The sequence below is a fragment of the Callorhinus ursinus genome, unplaced genomic scaffold (assembly GCF_003265705.2).
Source record: "Callorhinus ursinus isolate GAN/ISIS: 27379988/994484 unplaced genomic scaffold, GSC_fseal_2.0 scaffold120, whole genome shotgun sequence".
NCBI lineage: Eukaryota > Metazoa > Chordata > Mammalia > Carnivora > Otariidae > Callorhinus > Callorhinus ursinus.
The window spans coordinates 743,373-751,251 of record NW_027397182.1 but is presented as its reverse complement, the minus strand read 5'-3'; positions in this window follow the sequence as shown (position 1 = coordinate 751,251).

Genomic DNA, 7,879 nt, shown 5'->3' with positions numbered 1-7,879 from the left:
GAAAGGGAAGGAAAGAAGAAAGAGAAAAAAAAAGGAAAAGGAAAAAGATAAAAACAAACAAAAACAGAACAAAACAAAACAAAAAATAGAATATGATCAAATATGTTCAGGCTACTGCATAGATCAGTGCCACACACTAGATTTTCGGCGTATTTTGGTCTGTTAGAAGTAAGTGCCTGCTAAAATTTTATTGGAAGAAAGACTTATATAGGTACAAAATAAGGGTTGATAAAATGAAGGGATTGAAGATGACTCTAAAGATGAAAATTACAAAAGATTTTATAAAAGGAATTGACAAGAAGTTGTTTTTAAAAAGAAAGAAGATTTAAAAAAAAGAAAAAAGGAAAAAAGGAAACAAAAAGGGAGAGAATGTGATCAGGCAGGAGACTAGAATAAAGCTATACACTAGTGATTTAGGGTATATTTTGATCTGTTAGAAGAAACTGTATCTCAAAGTTTTAAAGTGAGAACAACTTATATATAAATCCCATAAATAAGGGTAACTATTATGAAGGGATAAATATATGATTCTAAAAATGAAAAATAAAAAATGTTTTTTTAAAAAAGGGATTGATAAAATGTTGGTTGAAAAAGGGAAAAGGAAAAATTAAAAAAAAAACAGTTAAAAAATTAACTTTGAGAAACTAATGAATTATGGTAAAAAAACCATGAATTCTATTTGCAGTATTCCCCTAGTGCTGGAGTTCTCCCGTTCTCCTTGATCAGTAAACTTGGTCTTGGCCTGCTTGCTGTTCGTGCTGATCTTCTGGGGGAGGGGCCTGTTGCCGTGGTTCCCAAATGTCTTGCCGGAGGCAGAATTGCCCCACCCTTGTGAGTCTGGGCTATGCAAGCTGCTCGGGTTTGCTCTCAGGAGCTTTTGTTCCCTGCAAGCTCTGGTACAGTTTTGGAGGACCAGGGTGAAAATGGTGGCCTCCCAATCTCCGCCTGGAGGAGCCGAGAACTCGGGGCCCCGCTCCTCAGTGTGCCCCCAGAGAAAAGCAGTCACTCCCGTCTCCCCGGTCTCAGGCCGCACTCCGTGCTCTTCCGGCTTGTGACCGAGCATTTCTATCTCTGGCACCCGACCCCGTGTGGAGTCTCCAAACCCAGCAGATCCCTGCGGTGCGCTTCCGCGACGCTCCTCCCAGGGGAGGAAGGGGAGTCTCCCCGGTTCTGCCGCTTGTTGGGTCCCTGCCGGAGGAGCAGCGGCCCGAGTGGGCCGTGGATCACAGTTTATGGCAACCCCGAGCTGAGCGCCCGCGCCTTGGCTCCGTCTCTGCAGCCGGCTTGCCCCCGCTCCTATATCTGGTAGCTCTGCCGCACTCAGGCACCCCCCCGGTCTTTCTGTGACCCCGAGGGTCCTGAGACGACACTGTCCCACGAGGGTTCCACCCCCCGCTTAGCCACTGGAGCGACGTCCCTCAGCGGAGCCGACTTCTAAAAGTTCTGATTTTGTGCTCCACGGCTCTATCACTTGCCAGAAGCGGCCGACAAAGGCCCCCTCCCCCGCTGTCTATCCTCCCGAATATCGCCTCGGATTCACTTCTCCACACGTCCTTTCTTCCAGAAAGTGGTCGTTTTTCTGTTCAGAGTGTTGTTACTCTTCTTATCTTCGATCTCCTGTTGAGTTTGTAGGTGTTCAGAATGGTTTGATCCCTATTCAGCTGAATTCCTGAGAGCAGACAAAATCCAGGTCTCCTACTCCTCTGCCATCTTCGCATAGAGAAAAATCTAATAGGAACTTAGTCAAAACTTTGAGTGAGGGTATCCTGGAAAACTTTTCTTTTTTTTTTTTTTTTTTGGTAAACTTTTCTTTAGAGCTTTGTATTGATGTATGAATAGTTGATAGGTGTTACTCAGGTGTATTTGCAGAGGAAAGACACTCTAAGCAAAAGCAATAACATGTAAATAGTTGTAGATACGTGTAGGAATGTAGCCTGTGATGTTGGAGTGGGATGGGAATGTGGCTGAAGAATGTGACTGAAGAATGGGATCTGCCAGAGGAGATCATGGTAAATGGAGCTGGCCAGTAACTAGGGCACATGTGGGGTTTTTCCACATTGGGCTGAAGAATAGAGCTTGGGCTTCACACTGTGGATTGTGAGGGGCTGCTGCAAGTTTTTAAACAGTTGACAGGACACCTGAGTGGCACAGTCGGTTGGGCATCTGACTCTTGGTTTTGGCTCAGGTCTTGATCTTAGGGTTGTGGGATTGAGCCCCATGTCGGGCTCTGTGCTCAGTGCAGTGTCTCCTTGGGATTCATTCTCTCTCTCTCTTTCTCTCTCTCTGGAATAGATAAATAAATCTTTTAAAAATAAGCAGTTGAGTAACCTGTTCAAATTAGGAAATTATTGTGACAGTGAAGAATGGACAAATTAAGTAAGAAATTGGGGCAAGATATTCCTCATCCTTTTCATGTGCCAAATCCTGGCCAAAATTTCCAACAAGTTCTTGAGAATAGGCCAATGCAAAATCAATCAACCCATGTCTCAGAATCCCCTAGGTCAAATGCAGAACTACACTTCTCAGGAAAGGTCAGCAACACACGTACAGCAACTCAGGACTGAAACAAACACAAAGGTTGACTCCCAGGACTATAGGTCTTTACTCTGCTGACGTTCCGATGTGGGAGCACTTGGCATTGTGATCCTGCTGTTATTTGCATGTCACTTACTCTGATTTTCGATGACCAATTCCATCATAGTGATCTTAATTGAAGAAAAGGCTTGTAATTCTTTGTTTCCCAAAAATATCATTTTGAAGTGCAGAAAATGTTGTTCAGGCCTGGATCCTATTGGCCGGTATTTAGGTTGTTCATGGTGAGGGCTTCAGTTCTCCCAGGAAGACAGGGTTGCCCCCTCTGCTGTTTGCCCACAGTGTTTTCCGTGTATGTAAGTTGCACACTTTACCACTATACACTGTGATTATATCCTTGAGAAGCAGCACAGCGTAGTGATGAAGAACGCATGTCTAGAACCAGAAAACCTGGCTTGGAATCCTGGCAGCTACTTACTGGCTGTGTGAACTTGAATAAGTGACTTACCCTTTGTTTCCCTCAACTTCCTTAGCTGAAAAATGAAAACGCTGTTATCTAACTTATAGAGTTTGTCATGAGGAGAAGAGGAGGTAATATGAGTGAAGTACTTAGAACAGAAATACTTAGTAAGCACTCACAGAAGTGGTCATTATTTCTTGAATTATTGGACTCCTCTAGAGTTTCTGTCACCACCATGTCATGTTATACATGAAAAATACTGTGATTTATGTGACACATTGAGAACAGTGGACAAGGCTGCTGTGTGCTTTGGGACCACACTGAGGGGCTGATCCCGTCTCAAGGCTGTCCTGGCTGCCCTGATGGCTGATGGGATTAAACTTGGTGCACACCTATAACCCATTTGTGGGAAATTCATACCTGGCAGATTTGTGTTTATCGAAGATGGAGATGATGATGATGATGATGGTGGTGGTGGTGGTGGTCCTTGTATCCTCTGTGCCCAGCACAATTTTTATCACAGTGTAGGTTTTTAGTAAGTGTTTCAACAAATGGATTTAATGAGTGGTAGGCAAGAAGACCCTATCTGTCTGCCCACCTGTGGTGATGTATTCTGCCTGTAGAAAAACGGTGTTCACTAGCTATATCTATCTTTGTTCTTTTCTGTCCAAGTAATGCATTTTGACATTCTAAAATTACTGAAAATTCTGCGAAATCACTTTGGAAGAAGGGACGAGAAAGGCCTCTTGAAAGATAAGTTGTTCCAGAGTACTTGGGGAGGTTGTAGGTTGGCAGAGCTTTATATTCCAACCACCAGGAAATGCTTGGTCATTCACAGGCTCAGAATAAGTCTTGCTGGGTGAAAATACTTATTCCTTAATAAATGGCCTAGTGGTGGTACGTACTTTAAAATGGAGAGAGGGGAGCCATTCTGTTCAGCTGTGGCAAGAAGCCAAAAGTAGGTCAAGAAGTTCTTGGAATGAAAGTCTTCATATGAACCATATGCCTAGAAGTAAGAATGGGTCCCAGATTCTAGTCTAGATGAGAAATGAAATCTTACTAACTGGTGGACTCCCACTTTCTAAAGTGTTCATTGTGAGACCACAATTCAAAATAGCTCAAATAATTGAAATGGCTAAATAATGTTTAACAAATAGGAGAAAATCTCTGTCAGTGATAGGAATCTAGGAAAAGTGCTATTTACATGCCTAAATAAGAACTTTCTATGAGATAGAGCAATAGTTCCCCAAATTTGTACCGTACCCAATTAGCAAACTTAAAACAACTCACTTTTTTCAGTATTCAAAAGATTTTATTTATTCTAATCCTATCAAAAAATTGCAAGAATGGTACAAAAATGCCTGTATTCTCTTTATTCAGATTCACCTCTATCTTTGAAGCATAAAGATCACTTATTTTGAACTGTAAGTTCAAAATAAGTGATTTGCTTCTCTTTTGCACAGAACTCTTTGCCTTTGGATTTGGCAGTTGGTAGTAAAGAACTGAAATGCGCAGGCCTTAGGACCTCCCTTTAGTCATGAAATTACCCTGCTGAGGGAGCCAGAAACCTTGGTACAGACTTTTTCTTTGCCAGTAGAGACAGCCAGTTCGAAAGAGGGATCAATTGATCAGTCTAAATTTTCAGGGAGTGGAGGTTACATGCACGTCGTGAGTCATTGGCCAGACATACCTACTCCAGCTGCCAGGCCACAGTTGTCAATCCAAAGCGCTTCTGAAAATGAGGCCAGAACCCACGTTAACGAAGCCTGACTGCCTTGGAATTATTGTTGGATTAATTAACAGCTTTGCCAGTAGTCCATTTGTCCAGGGTCAGTAACAATTTATGGTGAGTCACATTTAAGTAATTTCATTCAATTCAACCAGCATTTATTGCCCCCACTAAGAGTCCTGTACAGGCCCAATGCAAGCAAAGGGATTAATCTAAGCATCAGATGGCAGGGGTTCTAGGCTCCCCTCGGCCATAGTGTTCTGGGCAGGGAGAAGGGAGAGGGCCAAGGATTGCCATAGAGAAGGCTGAAGGAAGCAAATCTTCACAAGGGCTGGCTCACTAATTCCAAGGGAAGCAAAATGAATTTCAGACCAATAGGAGTCAAAGCTGTTATCTAGATATCTGTATTCGTCAATATCCTTTTGATTGCAATTGACAGAAAGCTAACACTAACCAGTCAAAGAAACAAACAAAGGAAATGTAATGACTTTTTTAACTGTAACATTCGTTGGATTATCTCACATCAGGAATGGCTGGGTCCAGGGACTCAAATGATGGCCTTCGGCTTTGTTTTCTTCTGTATATGGTTTATTCTCAGGCATTCTTCTCATCCTAGTTTTGGGTTAACCTACCACCACTCCCACCACCAAAAGCAGACTCTGGTGCAGGGAGTTTATTTGGGAAATGCAATGACCATGAAGATGCACCGCTCGGACCCCATGCTGTGGGAAGCCTACCAACACCCTTCCGGATCTACAATCATGTTCGAGGGAAAGCCACACTTCCCATGGGCTGCTCCTAGTGAATGCCTGAGCACAGTGAGGTCATTGAGGCACACCGGTTCTTGGTAGATGCAGGACTCGTCTGACAGATGGCTTTCCCTGGAGAACCCTTCTTGGCCTGACCAACCTTGTCTTGGAACTGCAGCCCATGGCTCCCTCCTTAAGGCTTAGTAGATGGAGGAAGATTCTAGGCAGCAGCCCTTCTCATGTCCAGTCAGGAGGTGCATGCAAGCTGGGGCTTAGAGACCTTAGCATTACACGTATTCTTGGATGCCAAGTTCTCCCCAAAGCACGCTGGATACAATTACCAGCTATCACTTACCGGTGGGGAAGCATCCTTTTGCTACCACATGCTGAGCTCTCGTTAGATGAGCCTTCAGTGGCCGGATCCTCATTGGCTCAGGGCATGGGGAGCTGGAAGACTACAAAGATATCTTCTCACACCCAGATGCTGCTCCTTCACTGCTAGCCCTGGAGAAGAGCTGGCAATCTTGGAGATGTCATTCTGCCACCGCTTAGCACACTTCACTTTCAGCCACAGGCAGAGGCCATGTTTGTGTTTGGTTTGGGAGGTGGCCTCTACCCCAGTACCCTGCGGTGGGGAAACAGGAGAGGGGTACAATTAGCAGTTAACAGCTTTATCTCTACTCACATGTAAGAGACATAATTAGCTGGCTCCATCTGTTCCTGATACCTGCTGGAGTCAGCCATTTACACCTCAGCCAGATATTACACTGAGTGGGAGGGCCCGAAAAGGAAACATTTCAAAAATAACTCACGTTTTGTTGTTTCAGACATCCTGCCCCTATGGAGTGGGTCTCCAACTTTGCTTCCCTCAGGTGTACACAATTTGCTGTCAGTTGGCAAGGAAAGGTGTGAGCTAATGAATATGGAAGCTGATGGCGCATGATTTTCCCAGGCATTGAGAGCTTCAAGTTAAAGAGACAAGACTTGGTGTACAAAATACCAGCACACCAAGTAGCGGGGCTCTGTCCCACTTGGGTCTGTGTCACACAATGCGTGTTGGGCTCACATGGTGGAAAATATTTTCAGAGCCAAAGTCCAAATTTGGAAGGAACACCTGGAGCCTCTGTGGCTGCCACATAAGTGACTGGCCCAAGGTCACACAGCTAGGCAAATGAGCTGCGATTCACATCTAAGTCTCTTTTCTTAATCATGATACATCACTGATGCTGGATGAAGTTTTGGGGATGTCATGGTCCCCTGGGGATTAGGAAAATCCAAGACAACTTTTATTTTCAAGGCCAAAACAGCAATGCAAAAATGAGACATTTAAAAAGAATGTTTCCACCTACATAAGTAATGCTTTTAATGTAAAAAGGTACAATGTGATATAGTTGGGTTATCCACAAAGTAATTACAGGCCTCATAAAATATTAATTCATAGCACACTGAGAGGCAGAGCCTGAATGAGGGCTATGTATTCGATGGGGTCTCAACAGGAGGATGACATACTCGGAAGAGCATTATTCAAGGAGGTTTATTTACAAAGGGATGATTTACAGATGTGCTGAGGTAGGGGAACCACAAAAGACAGTGTAGTCATTTGGGCGAGGAGCACCCAACTGTCACCACCTCTAGGCTCCAGGGGATGAGTGGAAGGAGACGTGGAGATGTAGAATGTGCCACCACAGGTGAAGTGCTGACTTGTCAGAGGCAAGAGCTGTCCCGAGGTGACCTCAAAGGACGGGATCCTAAAGATAAATGATAGGACCTCAGAGTCCTTCCTCTCTCTGACTCCCTGCCAGGAATCCCCGTTGGCAGAACGCACTTGGAAAGCAGCAGGTACAGGCAGGGTGGGGACTAGGGCAAGACAAGTGAGGCATCAAGGGATCCACACTAAGACTTCACTCTCAGGGCCGTGCAAGTGCAGGATTGGGGCCTGGGACCCTTGCAAGGGAGTGAGGGTCTCCCTAAAATTGACACCCTCGCTGTCTTGCTCACCTCTCCCTGGTCCCAGCCCTACGCTTGGGAGTCTGCAGTGAGATCTGTACAGCTTAGCATTTTGCAGTCACGGTGAGGGGGCAGAGAGGGAAAGAAGGAGTCTCGTGGAGCATGAGGAAGAAATCCGGCACAGGAAATGTTTAAAATTCTAAGGCAAACATTTTTCACTGCATCATATTTATCTGTGTCTGAGACTGTGTATATTAACCTTACTTGGAGAGAAAGTCAAAAGCCTAAATAGGAGACTTTGATGACACCTTATTTTCACCCTGTGATTAAACCTTGATGGACCTCATCAGTTGTGGGCTATTGGAGAGTGAGCTGCTTCCCTTTCGGGACACAAGCAGCCAGAGATAAGAGAGAGGCCGCACGGAACATGCCTGAGTGACTGGCATCCTTTGCAGGCAAGCA